Raw genomic sequence first — 23,883 nt, forward strand, 5'->3', positions numbered from 1 at the left:
ACCGATCGTTACAAATTTTCAGGTATATTTTATAGTCTTTGAGGAGATCTTAGCCCTAGTTACTCCTTTGGGAGGTTTCAGGCTCAAATTCTATTACCTAGCACATTCCCTCCACTAGTTCTTCTCTACATGAGCATTGCAATATATTTTGGGACATCGGCATCCAGCCCTTTTTCGAAATTTTATAACTTATTTAAAATATTCTCAGGATCTTCCTTTTTGCCAAATTTCATATCAATAGGCTAACTCATTTCCCCAGTACACTTGCTTTCCCCCCCACAAAAAAACAACAACTGCTGCACAAACCAACCTCACTACTATCCATCATCAAGTGACGAAGTTTTGGTAAACATTTCTTGAAGGTCTTCCCTCCAGTTTTAAATCCCTTTAGGCACATTTTTTAAACGCACTCGATGCATACATTACCTAAATTGTTCTACTTTATATAATTTCATCTAATGAAGAAATCCATACTTCAAGCAGCCTGATTTATAGAAGTATCTGTACAATTTATTCTCCCTACGAAAAGGAAGTTACAGTAACTGTTGCTCACAGCGACCTCTGTTATCATTAAGTAAAAGTCCACCTCCCTACAATATATCATTGACCGGTTTTTTCTCTCTCACTACAAGACGCTCTGTATTAGAAAATTAATTTTTCTGTAACTATCGCTACAGAATATAGTATTTATAGTATTTATCTACTGTAGTTAGCACGAGTATGTGTTTGTTTGAATCTAATGCCGAAAGCTTGTGATTATGGAATAGGTTCGTACATAATATTAACATAGTTATATTTTTGACAAAAAGTCCCTTCGTTTCCTAGGGTAGTTATTTTTTTAGGTTTTTTTCTAAAATTACAAAACTTGTTTCATCATATTTAGTAATGATTTAAATTTTTATTCACTTACTTTAATATCATGTTTTTATACTATGTTTGTTGGTAGAATGGTAAAATAAAGCTTAAAACTTCACCTTTTATTACTCATAAAAATTAATAATATTTTATTATTGCATATTTATGTGGAATATGCAGTAAAAGGACAGTTATAAGCAAATAAAAATTCAATTTTGGCCCATGGGGGGATCGAACCCACGACCTTCGCGTTATTAGCACGACGCTCTAACCAACTGAGCTAATGGGCCACGTTGGAAAATAAGTCTGATATACTTTCATGAATATTATTGATAAATATAGAAAACAACAATGGGCCTATCACCGAACCCTAGGGGACTCCAATAACAACATTAGTCCATGAAGAGCAGCGTCCATTAATTACCACTCTCTGTCCTCTCCGATTCAACCATCCTTTTATCCATTGTAGCAACTTGCCCTTAATGGATGATCATTTCAATGTACAAATTTTCTGATAGACAAATTAAATTATTATTAAAATGTTTATTTGAACTTTTTTCATGATGTTCTGTAATTAAAAAATAAGAATGAATAATTAAATTTCTAAATCTACATTTTTTTTTTTTTAATAAGAATGTAAACCGAATTTTAAGCAACTTTGTCACGATCATATTCTTCATTTCATATATTTTAATCATTAATTTAAATAATAATAATATAGCAGATTTAATTTGCGCACTGAACTATGGCGACTGAATGTTGCTTCTAAAAAATTGCTTCTAAAAATTTTGAAAGAAGTTCCTCTTGAGGTGTTTTTTTTAATTATTTTATTCTATCACTTGTTAAGTTTCCTTTAATATCTCTCTACACACCCAACACCTTTATGATCAGAAGATCGAAGAGCTGAGGGATATTTTTTATTTGAAATACAGTGGGTACTGCTTATTGTGATCACTTCGGGAAACGGCTTATACAGGGTGTTTCTGTAAATCCATACAAACCATTAAAAACAAATAAAGAAAATATTAAAATCAAGAATTTGAAAAGGGTTATTGCTCTACTGTACAGATACAACACTCTTGTCAATGTGACTTTTTACAGATACAGGGCTCCTGCCAATTCTGATTGCTTTACAGTAGAGCATTAACCATTTTCTAATTTTTATTTTAATATTTTCTTTATTTGTCTTTAATAGTTTGTGAGGATTTCCAGAAACATTAAGACAGTTTCATTTTTATTTATGACGTTCTCGAAGAAATAGTGGGCAGTCAAATTAAGTGAAGGAAGAAGAAAATCGCAATCCAGTACAACTATCATTTTTTATATAAGACATTTTTTATATAACGATGGGTGCCTAAAAATCGAAATACATTTTGCATTAAAAAAAAAAATATATATATATATATATATATATATATATATTTCTCATGAATCTTTGTAGAGCGTGAATGTTGACTGAATGAGATTATTAAGAAAAGAATAAAGAATCTGTTATATTATTCATTAAAAGTGATCATTAATCAAATAACTTTAAAAAAAAAAAAAGTTTGTGGAAGTGATCTGCAAAAAAATTAATGCTAAATAGGATTCAGAACAATGTTGCCGGTTCAAAGAATTTATTTTTCTCGCCTGTTATGTTAGTAAACAGTCATTTTTCTTTCATTCAGCCATTTTTCTGTTCCTTCAAACTTGTCTCAAGTTTAAAACTAATGGTTGAAAGAACATTAACTTAATAACTTTATTGTTGGATACTCTAAGAACGAAAAATTCTGTAGCAGTTTTTCTTGTTAAATCCACTGAAGAAATTACAGAGAGAAAGAGCGATCAGTTTTTTAGACAAGTTCCATGTTCACTGACAGTTTTTGAAGAATATCGATAGCAAAGCGATAAAAATCCAACGTGCTTTCTTATGTCTCGCATAAATCGCTTTTCAGTCTGCCTCTCTTACCTAGGGGCACATAAAACTTTTTCGCTCAAGGAGGACAAAGGCATTATAGACTTATCACCACTCTCTTGCAAGCTCATGTCAAATATGTTCCACTTGTCAGATATTGATGCTATGGCCAACGGATAACCTAATTTGTGAGCTATTCGATATGTATTTGCCATTTTTCCTGATGTACTTAATAATTTTAGCTATTTGTACTTATATGTTTAAATATACCGGGTAGATCAAAGCTAGCTTCACGCACTTTGGTATCTTATAACTTTTTATTATACTGTAGAAGAAACAAAAATTATTATATTAGTGTTACCCGTAATTCATTACCTAAACCCATATTTGTGTCGGTAAATTGCGTGTGTTCTCTGATCGATTTGCTTGTTTTGCTGGACGGAAAACCCCAGTTTCTGGAGAAAAATACCTTACTATCTACGCGTCGGACTGACTAACCGAACCACGGAGTGAAAAAAAGCCCATTAAAGTTCCTCGCGTCATCGACGGGATTCGAACCTGGGCCTTTTCCAGCCGGTATGGGGAGAAAAAGGCCCGGGACGATACTGCTGCTGTGCTACAGGCGCAAACAATGTAGAAGAAAGAGTACACTGAGCGAAACTTAGAACAAACCTAAAAGACTCCTCAAAGCCAATTCAACTCCACTATGGTACACTGTGGCGATATAGAACTCTGTAAAATGGCCAGAACTGTGTGTAAAGTTATGTTTGTGGTGTGTATTTGTGTTGTTATTGTTTAGTTGTTTCTGGCCATTTTGCTACCATAAAGGCTATCATCAGGAAAGCCTGCCCATTACCCCATCACGAGGAGGTGGGTGGCAACTAAGCTTGAACCGCGGAGGACCTCAACTATTACGTACTCAAGGAAGTTTGGACCACCCAAAGTTACCGTGGACGCAACAGTTACAATATTCCGATATTACTTCCAACAGTAATGCGGTACACATTTCGACAGTAATCAACCTTTTGCCAGATGCACAGTACATGGCTAATATAACAACTATGTATATACTCGTAGCTGCAGTAATCCAACTCTTCAAGTCATGTGGAAACGGGAAGTGGGTGTGTTTATACACCTGATCCTTAACATAACCCCACAAAATGAAGTCCAATGGTGTGAGGTCCGATGAACGAGCTGGTCACAGATTTGGACCCGTGCGCCCTACCTGTCGACCTGGAAAATAGAGATCTAAACTGCCTCTAAAATCCTTAAGGAAGTGACGTAATAGTTAGAGTAATGGTAAGGGAGGCATGTGATGCAAGAAAGCAAGTGCATGAGCTTATGTAGTATCAGCCAAAAAAAACCCCAATTTCATACATCCATTCCCTCTAAAAGTTTGTCCAGTTCCTCCTTGAATTTATTTAAGCTATGAACTTCCACAAAGACTGATGGAAGTTTGTTCCAGCAATTAACGACGGCAAATTTCCGTACATCTATTCTGCAACTGTCTTTCCTCAACTTGAATTTGTGCCCCCTCAGGTTCATAACCTGAGCAAGCGGAAGAATCCATCAGAATTCAGCGTGCTCAACCCATTCAAGGCGTTATACACCTCAATCAGATCACCTCGCGGGTGTCTAGTGTCCAGGTGCCTTTGCTCTTACGCTAACTTGGTGGAATTGCAAATTGTTGCCGGGATCATCCTGCGCAATTTTCCGGGATTAGAGAATTCTCGATATATTGGACCGGTAGTTATTCTTTCTATGAACAAGGCCGCAGACTATTTCTATCCACGTGTAAAAATTAATAGAAATAGGATACTTATTTTTCTGCCTTTGAGCAAAGAGAGAGAGAGAGAGAGAGAGAGAGAGAGAGAGAGAGAGAGAGAGAGAGAGAGAGAGAGAGAGAGAGAGAGAGAGAGAGAGAATGAAATTATAGAGAACTTCATTGACAACTTTGAGAGATTCGTCGGTTATCTAATTGATAATTTTGGCATGTAATAAGCGGTTCCACTGAAGATTTTTAAAAATGTAAGCCAGGAGAGCCCATTATGCCTTTCTAAAATTGATTGAGTCTTGAAGGACGGTCTTGACGTTGTTTGAGACCTATTGGTATCGAAGGCTGCAGGAAACTGTTTTATAATCAGATTAAACAACTGTGAACGACAGTGACAACTGTGAGGGATGAGTTAAAAATAGATCAAGATGTGCAGAATCCCTAGTGCTACACAGTTTGATCTATTTTTATTAGTCCCAGTTCATCCATTAAATACCGAAGAGGGCTGATGATCGGTTAGGCAGATTTAGATCCAGATCTAGATAAATGAACATTGAAATCATCGAAGATGGCCACCTTCTGAGGACTAATGAGAGCTTCAGTTTCAAGAAGAGCCTATCGAACTTTTTCGGTTAGATATCTGCCAACTGAAGAAAGACTTCCTCCTTGTTGCAGATATCTAATGGAACTTTTCTCAGGTTGAAGATTTGACAAGCAATAACAGAGCGTTACTTGGAGATCAAAATAGCAAAACCTGCGCCTTTCGATTCTCTGTCTCTTCATTAAATGTTGAAATTATCGTTGGTAATTTTCAGGTTCGAATTCCTTCATGCAACCATGTTTCAATGAACACATTATTTGTCGAATTCGTTATAGAAGAGTGAGGTTAAAATTTTAAATAATTTGTTTACAGTGCTACAATACTTCTATGTGCACTGCTCTTGATTTGTAAAAAAATAAAAAAATAAAACACCAAACGCTGCATTGGAATGTGCAAAATCCACTTCGTTTTAAATAATCCTCCACTTCACAGATCTCCAGAATTATTTTTGGAGAAGTGTGAAGCAGTGGGTTATTTATAAAAGCGACTTTGGTATCACTTTATTTTAAAAGACTTACCTAGATATTACTTAATAATTTCCTGAAGTTACCAGGTGACCAATTACCTGACTATCGCCTGACCCAGTGACCTGTTCTGCAAAGCAGCTTGTTTTTGGAAAACCAAGAAAAATATAAGCATTTAAACACTAAATCTTCCAATGTCGACTCTTCTGATGTCATTCACTTGATTTTCATTACTAATTTTTCTTCTCAGACTACACGCACTGTGATGGATTAAGTTTTGCAATAAAGCAAGTGGTTTTATTGCGCTTATGCATTTCTAAAGAATATTGCACTTAATTGCAGTGGAATTAAAATACGCCGTTTTTCTGCTAAATACACAGAGAATATATAAAAGAATTTAGAGTATTGTTAATTTAGTGCGCATTTGCATAGATTCATTATTTTTGAAAATTTCGTGCAACAAAATGTACGACGTTTCGTTATATAGAGAGTGGCCGGAAATTCAGAACAGTCAAATATTGCTGCCACTTTTCTAGTATTTACACACAGTAATTAAATCTTTTCCCATTAATGATGTACTTTTAATTCGAATCTCCCTTGTGGACCAGGACAGAGAGAGAGAGAGAGTTCATTACAAAGTATTAGAATTAGCGAGGTTGAAAGGCAAATTAAAAAATAACCTTTCTTCAAATTGACACTTAGTCTCGAAATTTAAATTTGAAGTTTAAAAATAGTTTTGAAATTGAGGTTGATGTGCGGTTGAAAAAGTCCACATTTCACACACACTTTCATATTTTGCTCCATAGTTCTGACCATATTTATACTTACCTTCATCACTACGGTATTTAAAAGTATTGGGTTTAGTTTTTTAGAACGTATTCAGGCAGCTAAGGCAACGAGGCAATTAGTATTGTATGTTGTGTCTGTAATTTTGGTTGTTTAGAATAGCACTGAGGCAACCTGTGTCGCAAAACTGCATCGGTGTTGGAAGAACAGAGCTGTCGAAGATGGTTTATATTTCTTTTGCTCGATATCATCTATACCACACCATATAAAAGCAGTACAAAACATCACTCTCACCACACTTTTTTTTCTTTCTTTTTTCATAGTCAGGATGGTTTAGGCCTTTTCAGAGTACTCCGGGTTCTGTAGCCACGCTGAGGTCTTTCGTGTGATGAAAATAGCGTACCTCGATATTCGTCTCTCCATGGAATCCTTTTCCACTCAGCCAGAGTCCAGCTCTTCTGATTATGAAACCGCTGCAGTTGCCTTTATTTCTTAAAACTTATTTTCGAGACGAAAGTACCCTGGAGGAAAACTCGTCCATAGATGCTCACCCCTGTTGATGCCATGACCTCAGTACAATATGCACTCGTATGCTGATACGAAGTTCTGGGGGCTACTTATACTTTCCCAGAACTCTTTAGTGGTTCTTTAGCAGTTTTGGGGGAAGGTTTTTTTCTGGACAACACGACCAATTACTTCATGAGTATGAGTACGCCTATTCGTAAAAGCGCAACTGCTTAGTATTTTCTCTTGGTATTGGCCTTTCCCATTCAGTTGAATATTTTGCGCATTGTGTTGTTTGTTCATTAATTTAGGGATTTTTTTTTTTTTTTTTTTTTTTTGTATACTGAGTAACACTGGGATACACTATTTATTTACAGAGCTAATGAGATATTAATTCATTTTGTAAATATTTTACATATTTTATACAACAGGTTCTCTTTGCACGGTATTACTTTTAAGTAAAGCTGTCTAGACACGATTTTGTGAACCACAGCTTAACATTCTTGCAGTGTGCACACGAATGTGGTTATTAACAGAAAAAGAAGTTTATTTTGGTGCACGAATTGCGAAGATGCGAAGTTCTGGTGGCGTCAGTAATTCATTAAAAAACGAGCACCAAGGACCGGCGTTATTAATTCTAACGTCGGCTGGCCATAAGCAAGACCTAGAAATGCCTGGCTGATGGCGCTTGCTTACGTCAAAACGCAAATTGTACCGGAACTCCACTTCGTAAAGTAGATACACGGAGTAAAAAAGCTTCTCTATCCCCCAGACAGTCTTCCTTTAGCTTTTGAGAAGTGGAAAAATTCAAAAATCAGTCAGTATACCTCGGTGTTTCAAGAAGCAAAAGAAAAACGTGGAAACTTCACTTTACAAATAAAATAGGAAAAAAAAAATAAATAAAAAGCCTAAGATAAAAAAATCCAATTGGAGAAGGACATCAACATTAACATTGTTAAGCTGAAGAAAGCATTTTCCTATGTGATAAAAATTAAATTAATTTATTAGTCAGTGGTAAAAATTTACATTCCATGAGAATTCAGAAACGTCGCCATTTCAGATTTACAGGAATCTAAACTTCAGTTTTGACTGATCAATAAATTAATTAAATTTTTATCACATGGGAAAGTGTTTTCTTCAGCTTGTGAAAGACAAACATAATTATAAGTAAACCATTTCTAGTCTGGAAAAATCTGGTGATTGACAAATAACTAGCCTTAAGTGGCCAGTTACAAATTACAAAAAGCATTCTTTTAACTTCTCGAACATCCTCCCTCTTCTCCTATTAACAACAACCTTGATCCCTTCCCGAGTCAGGTCACATTATTCATTTCTTTTAATGAAAAACCCCTCTTATGTAGCATTCATGTGACCACTTTGCCTCTACCCTTCACTCATCGTAAAATTTTATTTGACCTTCTTTTCTTTGCATTACGAAATTTGTGTCACATTTCAGATTTTTGTAATTAGGATTTACAACTCATGAATTTCTAAAATTTATGAGTGTAAATCCTAATCATCTTTTATCTAATGGCATCTATTTCTGAGGTAAAAATTGTTTTCTGTTCATACCATAAACTAGATGTTAATCATGATCTTTTAAAAGCAAAAAGCTACCTGCTGTTAGTTTATAAAAATAAGTACGCATAGAGTAAGGAAAAGTTCTTCAAACAATGATTTACAAAATTGAAGACTATTATTTATTCAAACGAAAATTAAAAAATCAAACTATCAAATAAAATTAATTAATTAATTAAAAATACAGAATAGATAATTAGGGACCCATTCACCAAGGCAAGCAGAAGCACGGTCTCCTGTTTAAAGGATGGCGCAATTGCTGACGGAAACAAGTAAAGGAACTTCACATACTCCAACGATTGAATACAGACACCCACAAGAAGAAATACAGGAAATCTAGTGAAACCATAGTGACCACTCCTTCAAGGAGACATCAGCCGTGTAGAAATTCCCAAAAGGCGTGAATTTCTGTCATGGCCTACTGGACAGCGAAAGAACCATGGGTTCCCTCGTGCCACCGATCGATGAAGCCACCATAGAAAACAAGTCTTAAATATGGTTACGACTTATCAGAGTACTTTTCCGATTAACCAGAAAAACAACTTAAAGTGAAAAGCTGAAATATAAATTTCCACATGAACAGACGGTAACTGACAGGCCAAAAACCAAAATGCAAACATGCAGCATAATATTTGGTGTCTTTCTTTGTAAATGGAGGTAGTAGATGTTATGTTGTTGTTATTTTTGTTATATTATATATGATTGGAAGTGATTATGCAATGGAAGAGATTACAGATCTCTCCTACACGTTGCATGTCCAGTTACTGCTTCATAAACTTCTTATGGCTGTCGATGAATCCGACAAATCCAAGAATCTTTAAAATCAATCATTATCAATCTAACATTCGTAAAAATCAAGCAATACTTTAACTGATTGATAATTTTTCTAGAACCAATATTTGAAATAGCTTTTAAAATATAACTTTTCTCTGTATTAACTTTTTCTGTCAACTGTCAGGGAGCACTGTGGTCGCGCCAGTGACGGTGACAGCGCTTGGGATTGCGTTGTTTAGAAACGACGACAACCGTCTATATAGTGAACCTAAAGTAATTAATACCGTTTTTAATTTGAAACATCACCCATTAGGCGAATCCGTTATCCATTAACGATTTGAGGCACTGTTTTGACCGATTTTGGAACTTTTTTATTCGTCCATGAGACTGCAGCTAGAGCCAAAGTTAAGACAATAGATGTTTTTACTATTAATTAAGATTACAGATCATTTTACGCACCTTTTTTATGAAATAATATTTAGCGTTGCTAATAATTGAGCGCTCTAGAAAAGCCACGGCAACAAAAATTACATCACTCAGGCGTGTGCATTGGAGTTCTAGAAATGTCCCGATTTTATTTCTCCACACTGACTTTCTTCCCGATATTTTTCCTTCAGAATGAGTTTTATCCGGATTTTTTTCATCTCCAGAATTCTTTTTGTCCTAATTTTCATCCCTGAAATCTGGTTTCCAACCGTGTCCAGTTTGCGGAGTTCAGTTCTCTATAGAACGTTCTTTCGAAGGCGTCCAGTAATATAAGATATCCGTAATTGCTTAGTTCAAGAAGGATTTGGGGGATGAAAAACTGAATAAATTCCTGAGGTAAACCTGCGTTAGATATCGTCTTAACTTAGACCAAAGAAAATTAGAACTGTTGTTGTAGAGTTTTAGGAGTATCAGCGACAAAGGCCATGTTGCCCCGTGTATACTGTCTGTAAATTGAGTGTTCTATAGTCAATTTTCTTTTTGCTAGACTAAAATTCCGAGTTTCGGGAAGGAAAACCATGCTACCCTCGCCTGAGGTTAACTAAGTCAGCCATGTTGTGAAAAGGCCCATTAAAATTACTCACGTCATCACCGAGACTCGAACTCAGTTTTTTTCCATCCAGGGTGGGGAAGACGGTGATCCTACAAACTGCCATCGTGGGTAGATCGTTAGTGGATGCGCTATTAGTAGAAGTACTTTTTCTTAATTAATTGTCCTCGTGGGTAGCACAGTTGCTACAATCACCGTCCTCCCCACACTGGGTGAAAAAGACCTGAGTTCGAATTCTGTTGAAGAAGCAAGGAATTTCAGTGGGCCTTTTCACAACTGGTTGAGTTAGTCGGTGTCAGGCAAAGGTAGCATGGTTTTTCTCCCGGAAACTCGGATTTTTCGTTCAGCAAACAACAAATCGACCAGGGAACACGCAATTTACAGACAAATTATATACAGAGCAATATAGTCGGTCTAAGTTGCTAATGCCGCTAAAACCGTACAACAACCAACATCTTAATTAGTTAATTAAGATGTTAATCATACGATTAAACGGAACTGATAATCTGGGTAGTATTAGGGAGATTTTCTTTCTTCCTTCCGAGAAATGACATCGGAGATTACCAATGCTTGACACGATAAGTAAGGAAATGCTTCTCGCTTAAGCTTAAGCTTTTACTAGGCCTTCAGACTACCAATAAACGCAGTTAGATTGGGGAACTGACTAAAAAAATTGTTGATTTAATTTGTTTTTCCGGTTACTGTTTTTAACGGTTCTCGTGAGGATGTGAAAAGTATTTTTACATTTTTTTATATGCTCTATGTGAAAACACTAGTGGCATTCAAATAAGCATGGAAATAAAGTTAAAGTTGTACCAAATGAACATGGAATTCATCCCATAAACTAAATTGGATCCTAAATTTTGAACTTCATCTAATTTCAAAATTAAAACAAATGTAAAAAGTTGTCTACTCGTCACCAAGAGATTTTGTTAATGGACGTATTTTATGTAAAAAGGTATATTTCCCAACCCTAACTTTCACTTACAAAACTATATTCATATCAGATTAGGATATAACAAATACCCATTGAAGCATTCTCGGAGAAAAGCAATCAGAGGTATATCATGTTGCAATAGCTTGTTGAAAGTAACCTTTCTATACAATTTGTTTAAAAAATCTATAGAAATCTGTCAGAGGGCAGTATGTTTTAAAAGAAAATGCGTTGCATCATTAGTGACTAGAATACCACAAACGGCATACACCAGTTTCGAGAATGCAGGTGGATTCTCGCTGCCCAAAATCCTTGTATACATGTTGTTATCAGATATCTTTTATTTTTTAAAATAAAATATATCTGATAACATACATTTTAAAGTCGAAGATTTAATTAGTCTTCCATTTTGATATTACAATAGAACATTCCTGTTTTACGAAACCTTTTATCTTTTTAGAAATGGCAGACCCTTGTGTTGATTTTTTTTCATACATGCCTTCATCATTTTTTAATGAAATCTAGTTAAAAAGTAACTTTAAACGAGAAAACAGCAAGGTTTTTTTTCAATTCAATCACTGAAAGGCAATTTTTAAATTACATTTCTCATTTGCATAAAGTGTAATAAATAAAAATTTCAGGTTTTCGTGAATTTTGCACCGCCCTGTACATTGCAAATCATCTAGAAAGATTAGAAAGAGCTGTTTTTGGATATTATTATTATTAGTAGTAATAGTAGTAGTTAATAATGGAAGGAAGCAAGCTTACAGAGCATCAGCCACAAAAAAAACACTATCCACCTTATCTGTCCATCCCATTTGATAATATGTCTGATTCTTCTTTATATTTATTGAAACTACCAACTTCCAAGCATCATATTTCAGTTTGTTCCAACAATAAATTACCACCTGGCTGAAAGCAAATTTTCTCACATCTATCCTGCGGCCATCCTTTTTTCAATTCAAGTTTATGTACCCCGGTGTGTGTTGCCTGAGAAAGAGTTAAAATACCATCATCATTAAGCTGACTCAACCGATTTAAAGCCGTAAACATTTCAGTCAAGTCTCCTCGCAAATGCCTAGTTTCCAATCGCAGCAATTTGCAGAACCGTACCCCTTTGTGATTTTTGACTAATCTGGTTGCTCTCCTCTACATCCATGCCAGCTGATCCATATCTTTCTTAAAATGAGGCTTCCATATCTGTATGCAGCACTCAAGATGTGATATAATCATTGTCTTACACAATGCAATAATCACTTCTTTGTTCCCACTGGAAAAGTTCCCCCTATATCATTGACAGAAACCCATGAGCTGTTCTAGCAGCCCAACTGCACTGCTCGGAGAACTTCATGTCGGACTGTACAAATCTCTCTAGGTCTCTTCGTTCTTCACCACCTTGAGCGTGGTACCACCTAATCGGTATGTTATTCTGGGATTAATGCTGCCCATACGCAGTACCTTGCATTTACCAATGTTAAATCTCAATTACCACTTCTCAGCTGATTTGCCTAATTTTTCTAGAATTTGTTGCAATAGTATTCCTTGATCTCTGCCATTAACCATCCTGCCAACTTTTGCATCATCTGCAAATGTAGATGATGCAAACTCAAGTAAGCTTGATATGCCTTCATTAATATCGTCAATGAATACTATAAACAGTAAGGGCCCAGCATCGAAATCTGAGGGACTTCACTAATAATTAGTCCAAGAAGATTAGTGCCCATTTATATCTGTCTCCTCTCACTCAACCATCCCTTTCTTTATAACAGTAACTTACCTTAACGCTACACTGCTCCACTTTGTACAACTGTCTTTCTTGTGAAAGAGTGTTAAAAGTGGTATTAAAATATAAATATATGATTTCAAAATTATTTTTTGCATTCAGTTCCTTCGTTAATGCATCGTAGTATTCAATTAGACTGATCAGTATTCAATTAAGATGATCCTGCAATACTTCTTTAGCAACATTGACTCCACTATATTATTTTCTCTGGAACAAAAGTCAAGCTTACAGGTCTATAATCGCTGCAAATGACTCTCCCATAATGTTGAATAGGAACGACATTTACACACCTCCAATCTATAGGAACCTTCCCTGAATCCACGGATGCTCTCATAATTATGGCGCAAGGTCTGCTTACCTCTTTTGATGCGTCTTTTAATACAAACTGGATAGGCCCCATCAGCAATGGGTGCTTTATTTACTTTTACGTTCAGAAATTTCTCCTCCACTTTCTTCACAGTTATAACAAAATCATTTATCTCCCACTTATAATGATATATATGGCAAATATCCCAGAAATATATAGCAAAACAGTAGTAATTTAAATCTGCAACAGAGAGAGATATGAAATAACAATAAATTTTTTTTTTGTCAATTGTACAATGGTTTCTGCCCATCCCTGATGAGACAAAAACAGCGTCTCATGAAAAAGAAATAAACAAAAATAACATCTCTTTAATGGTACATATCGAGAGATCTATGCCATTACTGAAAAACAAAACGCTTTTCATTCCGGAAACTTCAATTAGCCTTTAGCCTCTTATGAAAAAAAAAGACATGTGGAGCAGTTAACTACTTATTGTCGAATTCCTGTATAATCTTCTCAGCACTGGTCCTTTACTCCCCAGTTATACGAATACCATTTAATTTCGGATAAATGGTATTCGCATAACTGGAATTCTACAGTATATAGTACAAACATAGATATACGTTTAAACAAAAGTTTAAGAGATGTTGGGGAACGTGAGAAGGAACTTCCTAGAATTTTCCGAGAGCATCTTTCATTAACTATAATTTTTCATATTATAATTCTTTATTCATATCAAATTCTATTTTTTTTTTTTCATTATTCATTCATCATCTAGCTTGAAACTAACAGAAATCAGATAAAATGAAATCTAACAATTCGATTTTATTAGATTTTGGTTTACTTTCGTTACTTAAAAAAATAAATATAAAATATTCATTTATTCTTTTGTGCAAACATAAAATATTCATTCATTCTTTCACACATGCACACACAATTATAACAGTAAACTCAAAGTAGAGGACCCAACAACTACGGTAGTTAATTTGGGATCGCGAAAAATATGCCAGCTAAACTAGGGATTACGAACAATTATACCCATTAATTTTAAGGTTATAGTATTAAAAAAATTTGCGCACCACTGTAGAGAGCGTGATTATCTTGATAAGTGCTGCCATCTGTTATCCTTGCTATTTACTACTACTTTATTTGCTCCTATTTGATGCTTTTACCAATGATGGCTTTTGAGAATTTGTAGCTGTTTTCGAGGAAGTTTCTCATGACAAAAATGTAAACAAATATATATTTTACCACTATTGGTAATAATAATTCATCTCGTAACTAGTAACTTGAAGTATAGTGCATGAAAGTGGAATTGTAATGTTTTAATTATGGTAAACAGGTAGCTCGAAAGTCGTAATCATAAGTTTGGCATACATTTTTTTTTTTTTTTTTTTGTTGTTGTTGTTGTTTTGATATTAGCTAAGATAATTTAATTACTATATAATTTTATTATCTATTATAATTAATTTATCACTTTACGAACGTAACAGTATAAAGCGTAATACACATAACGTAAACATGATAGCGTATATGCATACATACGCCCTCTTAGGTGCAAAATACCTAAGTTCGAATCACACCAAAAACGTGAGAAATTTTTATGGGTCTTTATCACAAGTGGCAGAGTTAGTCGGTCTCGGGAGAGGACAGCATGGATTACTTGCTAGCGTAATATTGCTGCATAACCTGTGAATAGAGCAGTGTTATTATTGAATTTAGATATTTATTATTTTAATGTAGTATTCTCAAATTAAATTGAATTTAAATGAAAAATATGCTTCAGACTAGAGCAGCAAAGCAAAGGGCTCAAAATAGCAGGAGTGCTATGGCTTGGAAGAGAACTAAAGGGGAAGTTCCACAAATTACGGCTTTGCAAAATATGCTACTTGCTGGATGTTTGCAGGCATTGAAAAGTGACATGATACAGCCAATGGAGATGTGTTTGTGTGCGTTCGGTACAAAGAATATCAGGAAATAAAGAGCCAACTCAGAGTTGTGATGGTCGCTTACGAGAGCTTGAAGAACAAGACGGATGGCGTCGAAGGATTTAAATTGACTCCCTTAAAGTACTTAGCTGCCCACCTCAACACCAGAACTTACACTTGTGCACCAGGCAACGCATCAGCAATCCCCAATGCAGAATACACTGGTTCCACAGGAGGTAGTTATTGTCAGTGACTCTATAGTCAGATAAACGAGAAATATATTGTGCAAAGAAATAGGGGGAATAGGATCAGGGTATGTCTGCCAGGTGCAAAGGTTGATGACTTTCTAGAGCAGATATCTTTTAAGGGCATGAAAGATGATATTGTTGTACACATTGGCACTAATGATAATAAGAGCATTAGATTTGAGGACTTCACAAGTACACGGCAATGGTGAGAAAAAAGTCTCAAGTTAAGATTAAATTTGAAAGTCATAAATTTTGAGAGCAAATACATTGGTTGTGTCAGGATAATAGAGTTAGAACGGGTGCATGTAGACTTGCGTGTACGCTAATGCTAGGAGCAGTGTAAACAAATTTTGTGAATTTGAAGTACTGGTTAAGTCATCAATTGTGGACATTGTAGGAATATCAGAGAAGTGGTGTAACTCAGGGATTACGGATGCAAAATCTGAATATGGGGAGTAAAAAGTGTACAGAAAGGACAGTAAAGAGTCCTATGGGGACATCCGAAAACCCAATTCATCTGTCTATGTGTATTATGCTCGTAAACTGCATGTGTTCTCTGGTCGATTTTTCTGTTTTGCTGGAGAAAAAATTCAAGCTTTCAAGGAGGGACCGTGCTACACATGCCTGCGATCAACTAACTCAGTCACGGAGTGAAAATAAAGCTCATAAAAATTCCTCGCGTCATTGACTGGATTCGAATTCAGCCTTTTTCACCCAGTGTGGGGAGGACGGTGGTTATAATCACCGTCCTGCGCGTTAAACGCGCAGCCGGTACAGAAAGGACAAATTCAAATTATTATATTAAGGTCACCCGTAATTTCTTACATAAACCTGTATTTGTGTCTGTAAATTGCGTGTATTCTCTGGTCGATTTGCCTGTTTCGCTGGACGAAAAAAAAAACCCAGTTTCTGGAAGGAAAAGCCTTGCTATCTATGCCTGAGACCGACTAACTCAGCCACGGAGTGAAAAAAGCCCACTAAAGTTCCTCGCGTCATCGACGGGATTCAAACCCCCGGCCTTTTCAACCCGGTGTGGGGAGGACGGTTACGACACCACTGTGCTACCGCGCAGACTGATACAGAAAGGGAAGACAGGACAAGAAGAGGGAGGGTTTATGCCTATCCTAAAAAAGCATATTAAATGTAGAAGGTATGATAGGTGGAGTCCAGGTGCATCTGTTAAAATGAAGTTTCTAGACTCAAAATGCAGGCTAAACAATTGCCTTTTGCAAATAGTACTAGGCCGTATTGACTTTTATGTAAATTAATTATGTTATACTGTATATACAATATAAATAATCGTCCAGAAAATAGGAAATCGAAAAAAAAAACCGATAATAACAGACACAACATACTGATGCCTCATAGCTTTCGCGCTTAACACACCTAATCATTATCATTATTTTTATAAAGTTTAATTTGTGAAAGTTAGAACATTTTGGAGGGGGCAGGGGAACAACAATCGTCAGAGAACCGCCAGTTTGACATGCCTGGTTTACAACAGGACGCTTCGATGTACTGTATCTACAACAGACGACACTGTGTCAGAACCCTTCCCCGGGACCAACAGAATATACGCTGAAAATTTGGTTTCGAATTGACTTTTCCTTATCGGATAATATCCAAACATACTTCCATTTACTGTAGTACAGTGGAGTGGAGTGGAGTGGAGTAGATTTTGAAAGGCGCGTCATTGTGATGGGAACCCATATATTAGTCACATATGAAGTATAGCATACTCTACAGTCTACACAGAATGAACAAGAGATCTGAATAACTTAAAAAACAACTACAGTAATAAAATACAATTTTTTTATTTAAGCTTATGTGGTGTACAAACATATAACGAACAAAAATCAAATTGGCTACCAGGGTCTTACATGCACAATTAAATAAATATAGGAAATCATTAAAGAAACTTTCCAAGCGAATCAGCTTTTATTCATTATGCCTTCAGGGACATTGCTCTGTGTGAAAGGTCAATGTCATATCAGGAAAAAAAACCCTTATGATAAAACGTTACAGGAGATAAAAACTTTTTATGATAAGACACTGTACCACAAACAAAGATGAAAGTTCTGTAGTACGTATTATATTAGTATCATTATCATGTTAGCCATATGGTGCTGCGCCAGCCAAAAAAAAAAAAAAAAATTCGGAGTTACCCCTGAGAGAGAGAGAGAGAGAGAGAGAGAGAGAGAGAGAGAGAGAGAGAGAGCAGAAGGGAATCACCAAGAAAGAGAAAGATGATGATATCCAGCTCAGGACCCTGGGTGCGCCAAGCCCATACTCACCAGATGTGAACCCCTGGGGTTTACTTATATTGTGGACAAAAAATCTCTTAGAATTAAATAAAATGTAAATTAATTAAGTTAAAATAATTAAATTATAGTTTACTTCGTTGTGACTTTTCTTGAGAAAGAGGAGTTATTATGACAGGACAAATACAATACGAGAGAAGGTCAAAAATTCCGGGGAGGGGGGAGGAAATTATATCCTTTGGAAATGATTTTAAAACCTCATGGGCGAAGTGTAGTAAGTCCTCTTCTATCCGATAGGAATATACTACAAAAGGCTAGAAATTTTTGGAGATGTGAGAAAAATACATATAATCGAATAAATTAATGAAATCTTTACTTCCATGTTCAGTCCTAATCATCAAATATGATATTTGACTATGATGACTATGGTGTAATCACCAATATCTTTGACGAACCGGTGGCGTTTCGGTTTTAATCAGTTTTGCAATGGTTGATTCACAGATGAGGTTCTGCTTCATCTGTGAATCAACCATGCAACTTCCCCCTCCAAAAAATGGTAGCTGGATACACCCTAGCGGATGCGGATGGGAGGACATTCATCTCAGCGAAATTCCACCCTCACCTCTCCAAGGTAGTGGAGGGGTGAGGGTGGAATGCAGAGGTGAGGGTCCCTGCTTTAAAAATATGGTTCGTGATAAGCTGCAAACTAGCCTGGAATCACATAGCGGAATAATAAAATAAACAATAAACTATTATTATTATACAACACAAAGTCCAGTTTATTTTTCTGTAGCAATTTATTTTCAGAAAAACTAGTGATAGTAGAATACCATGCCACACAACGTGGCAAAAATAGCTTGTCTTCACTAAGGGTCTTACCTCCACAACCGTTTTCTTCTCACCGGGGTGACGACGGGCTGCCTTTACAGCCTAATTTGAACGAAGAGGAAAACAGACGCACACTGTGCATCGCAGCCAATCGTCGCTTTACTAGTCGGCGCGGGAGCGTAATATGGCGTCCACCCTGCACTGCGCGTTGATGTTTTCTACGAACTTTTGGACGATCGTCGCTGTCGTAACTTGTGTGAAGTTTCTTTTAATACCAGCTTAGTATGTATAATATTTCTTACAATTTTCCTATAGAGGAATAATTTGAATGTCAAATATGTGAGACACGAGGGCGATGTAAGTCGATATATTTCCGGAATCGTTAATTCGTATTTTTTTTTTTTTTTCGTCTGTAAATATAACTCCGAAGAAGTCGACTTTATAATAGCAAAAAAATAAAAATTAAAAAAGAATAAATAATTTTTGAATATCGCTTCGAAGGTAAAAACTAAAAGTATTGTGAAGAATATTTGGTATGTGATCTTAGTCTTAGATAAGCAGCATCCTGATAGTTGACTGACCTCTAAAAGAGAAACCTTGCATGATTTTTATGCTTCTCTCCTACCATGAGATGTTTGCATTCTTTATGCGAGAATAGATATTGTATACATTTTACCGCTGCAACATTTAACTAATATATCTGATCAGTTGTTAAAGGCAATGATTAAGTTGTTACAAAGTCCGACACGTTTACGATATGGGAATATCTGTGCACTGCGGTTTCAGTTGCCTCTGTTGACAGCTGTGTGGCTTATTTTTTTTTCTTGCTAGAAATTCAGTGTGAGATTTATGTACAGATAAAATTAATTACTTAAATTTAACTGTATTGGATAAATTGACTTTCTCAGCGAATGAATGCACATTTACATATACTCATACACATTTTAAATAAATAAAGTAGACTTGGGGGTGGCGTACACAATCCCAATTAGTTGTAAGGAAATGCAAAACTTTTTCTAAATGGAAAAAAAAATTGCGCTGATGAACCATTTCATTGATTATGGAAGTTGAAATCTGTTCCTCTCATGATGAAGCAATGCAGATTGCTTGAATAGCTTATTTTTATTTATTTATTATTTTTTTTAAATATTAAAAATGAGTATTCATGTTTATTGATGGATAATTATTAAGCAAGAGAAAGGTAAGCATTTGCTTGTGGACATTGAAAGGCTGGTGCCCTTGACTTTAGGCAACATTAACCCACACCTGTTTCCTGCTTTGCATTGGTTAGTTGTAATTGGGTTTTAGGAGCATTGGCAACTAAGGCCATGTTGCTCTGTGTAAATTTCATGTGTTCTGAGGTCGATTTTATGTTTGCTGGAGGAAAAACCCAAATTTCCGGGAGAAAAAACCATGCTACCCTCATCATCAGCCATTTTAAACCCACTGCACGATGAAGGCCTTTCCAGTTCCTTCTGTTTTGAGCACTGGCCATCCATTTACTACCCACAAACTCATGAATTTCATCTATCCATCTCCACCTTTATCTTCCAGGTTTTCTCCCTCCAGCATATGCTACCCTCACCTGAGACTGACTAACTCAGCCATGTTGTGAAAAGGACTCATAAAAATTCCTCCTGTCATCAACGGTATTCGAACTCTGGTCTTTTTCAACTGGTGTGAGGAGGTCAGTGATCCTACCAACTGTGCTACCTACAAGGACCATGCTTTGGATGCAAGAGTGCTGAGGGCCTCACAACATAGGTGTAAAGTCAAACCATAATTTTATAAAAAAATAAATTTCCGGTAATACTCTGTATGTACAAGGTTAACAGACAGAAACTATCAAACAGATAAAAGCATAAAAATATTGAAGTAATGTACTGTACAGTAATACATTGTGATAGCTTTGCAGTAGAAATAACTCCAATCATGATTGTGTGCGGTGCCTGCTGCTACCACCATTGTGTGGTGTACTGTCTTAAATTTAAATAAATTTTCTGTTTATCCTCTGGTTTGACTACATGGTCAGAGGAGTTCATAAGACAGAATATAAGAAACAGCACCGTGTTTAGCAGTCATATGGACTTTAACCATGGTCACTCAGAGCATGTGTACTTGTGCACCTTTGTGCAGCCACTTTGCTATGGTAGACTGTTAAAATAAATTTTGTTTTATACTTTGGGATGATCACATGGTCAGAGGAGGTTACAAAGTAGAGAAAGACTACAAGAAGCAATAATGGGCTTGAACCCCAGTCACTTGAAGCATGAGTACAGTTGCTTCAAGATTTACAAGGGACCCCTGGAATGATGCAATTGCTGTTGGTCCATGGCCCCTACAGATATGTCACAGTGCAGTTGGTTTCAATGATTACATTTCATCAGTTGATTTCACAGTGTGGTTTAAATGTCTTGAAAATGGAATATAGTGAGGCTCCAAAATATTGACAAATGTTGTTCCAATTATTTACTATATTTTCCAGATGCTAAAACACACCTAGGCTTTATAAGGTGAATTTTGGTAAAAAAAATATTTTATTGCATATATCAGAAATATAAAGTTACTAAACAAAATATAAGTGTAATATGAAATGGCTCGTCATAGAATCCCAAAAACTTGCTACCTGCTATTGCAAACTTCATTACCAATGTTATGATCAAAACTTTTACTTTCTGCAAAGTAGGCATTATTGATTCTGCATTTCTTGAAAGACTTCTACTTTTTAGACTAGTCAAGAAAAATATTCAGTCTGATTATTACCAATGTTATGATCAAAACTTTTACTTTCTGCAAAGTAGGCATTATTGATTCTGCATTTCTTGAAAGACTTCTACTTTTTAGACTAGTCAAGAAAAATATTCAGTCTGATCTAAAAAAAAAAAAATAGTGCATGCATGAAGTATGCATTTGGAACATAAATGCAGGAGAATTTTAAGCAACATTTTCTGGGGTGAAGAGCTTACTTTGAATAGCCGTTCAGTTTCGTTAAAGTACTACTAAGTATAATTTTACATGAGCTTGCATGTTTTCTTTGCCAATGTAAAAAATTAAAGGGAACCAATTCATTATTTGCCACAAAAAATGCTATACATAAATTGTGGTATCAATCCACTGTGCTGGTGTGCTGTCAGTGGAATTGATATGGCATACTTTTTTAGATTACTAAAATAGTTGCCGCCTCTGTAGCCAGGTGGGCAGGAGCAGCAGTGTGTAGCACACTTGAACCCTGGTCTAATCAAGACCAGGGTTCAAGCCCGTGACCACAAATACGGAGGATGCGGAAAGGTCAGGGAATGACCACTGCATATCCCCAGAGCAATATGGCCTTAGTTGCTAATGCTCCTAAAAACCAAATAACAAAAACTAAAATAGTTCAAGGTTCTAAAAGTAACTTTGATTTAATTGCAATTGATTTGACTGTCAGTACACTGTAATTTTTAATGCCAGCTGCATTTTTTTATTTCAGAATCTACATATTATTTCTTTCAATTCTTGAACATTTTATGAATTATCTTCTTAGGTATTTTACCATACTGATATATTATTAAAACTGCATTATAAAATATCGCCATTTATTGTATTTTATTATCCAAGTTAAAAAAAACAACATAAAAATGATACTGTATCAGGTAGTATTTGTCTATAAATGTGTTAGTGCACCTTTAGTAGCCATTTTGCAAAAAAGGTAACATCATTCCTTCTTAAGGTTGCCAAGTGTCCTTTATTTCAGCTCATATGTCCTTGTCCTTTAATAAACTAAGAAAGGATGCCAAAATGTCCTTTAATTCAGTACTTGAACCCCAAAATTTTATTCATTACTAAAATTTTTAGATGCATATATTTTCAAAATTAATTAGTTAATCGGCATAAGTTAAATTCAATATTCAGAAGTAATTTGTGGTTAATGCATAAATTAGAGCAGTTGGCAACTTGGCATTCCTGCCACACTACCCACTGTGGCTTGTTACTGTTATCTTTGCTGCAAGGGAACGAGGAAGGCACTGTCACCCAAGGCATTAACATATTTAGTACTTAGCCGTATTAAATTGGTTTTTAGTTTTTAATGTCATTATATTTCTTGTGAGTTGAATAATATCCTCAGATGAATATTTAGGTAAGAATACTTAATTATATATTAGGTTTCCCTCTGTTTAAAAGTTAGAAAACATTATTTTACATATAGCACAAACCTATAAACGCTACACGTAAAAAAACTGGACCTATCTTTCACTTGTAACTTTCATACAAATACATTAGAATAGGGTTTGCAAACCGGTTTTATAAAACCGGTTAAATCGGTTTTCATATTGAGTTGTTAAAACCGAAACTGAGCTTCTAAAACCGGATTCGAATATTTTCTTAGTTAGCCCTTGAATATAGTTTTCTGTTAAGCACATTTTCTTTTGTTTGTTCTGGATCGTTCAACTGCTTTGTTTTTTATTTTATTTTATTTTAAGGTACGAATCTCATGGGCAGGTGGCCCAAATCTAGGAGGGGCACCTTTTATCTTCCCACCTGTATCATGGCACGATGCAGGTGTACTCATTTATGACTGAGTGAGTCGGAGTGATAGCGTAAAAGAAAATGCTCAACATTTCTCCGTTCCATCTATCTTGTTCGCCAGGCAAGTTATAGAACGCGCCTTATTGATGGTTACCCACTAGAAACAGATTCGCTGAATATTGCATCAAATTTCAATCGTAGAAAGTTTTTTGCTTCTTTATTCCTATTAAATTTGCGATCAAATGTTCTCCAAAAAGCAGCTTACCAAATTTAGCTTTTATGTAATTTTGAAAATACAATAGATTTAATTGGGGGAAAAAAAATTACGAGTAAATAAATAAAAAATTTCTTTCGTGAAAATTTTGAAACTTGCCTCGTTTAGACTCTTCATTCAGTGCTTGCGGAGTGACGCATTGTATTGTGCCTTTGTTGTCTTCAATATTTTTATTTAAAATTTCGGTGATATAAATTCCTACTAATTAATATTTATTACTCTTAATATGTCTAAGATGAAATCAAATGTATGGAATTATTTTACTCAAAAAAGCAAAGAAGCACAATGTTCGAAATGTCAGAAGATAATGAAGTCGTCTGGAGGATCTACATCACCTTTGATATTGCATTTAAAGAAAATGCATCAGATGACATTAAACAAGATAACAGTGAATCTCCCGTAAAAATGGTAAGAACATTAGAAAAATTTATCGTTAAAAAATCTATGGAAGAAGAGATTTCAAAATTAGCTGCTTTAGATGAATTTTCTTTTAATTCAATTGCCAAGAGTGAGTTTATACAATCAAGCCTTCACCTTCATAGAAATAA

General features: G+C 35.5%; 1 protein-coding gene and 1 non-coding gene across 2 annotated transcripts in view; one reads left to right on the forward strand and one right to left on the reverse strand.

Moving 5' to 3' along the window:
* Positions 1-23,883, forward strand: part of xit (ALG6/ALG8 family glucosyltransferase xit) — a 104,592-nt gene that overhangs the window by 31,662 nt on the left and 49,047 nt on the right. The window lies entirely within an intron of this gene.
* TRNAI-AAU (transfer RNA isoleucine (anticodon AAU)) lies at positions 1,072-1,145 on the reverse strand. The gene has a single exon. It is a non-coding gene; the product is annotated as a tRNA-Ile (tRNA).

The sequence above is a fragment of the Mastigoproctus giganteus genome, chromosome 3 (genome assembly GCF_048544385.1).
Source record: "Mastigoproctus giganteus isolate SK-2022 chromosome 3, ASM4854438v1, whole genome shotgun sequence".
In the NCBI taxonomy this organism is placed as follows: Eukaryota; Metazoa; Arthropoda; class Arachnida; order Uropygi; family Thelyphonidae; genus Mastigoproctus; species Mastigoproctus giganteus.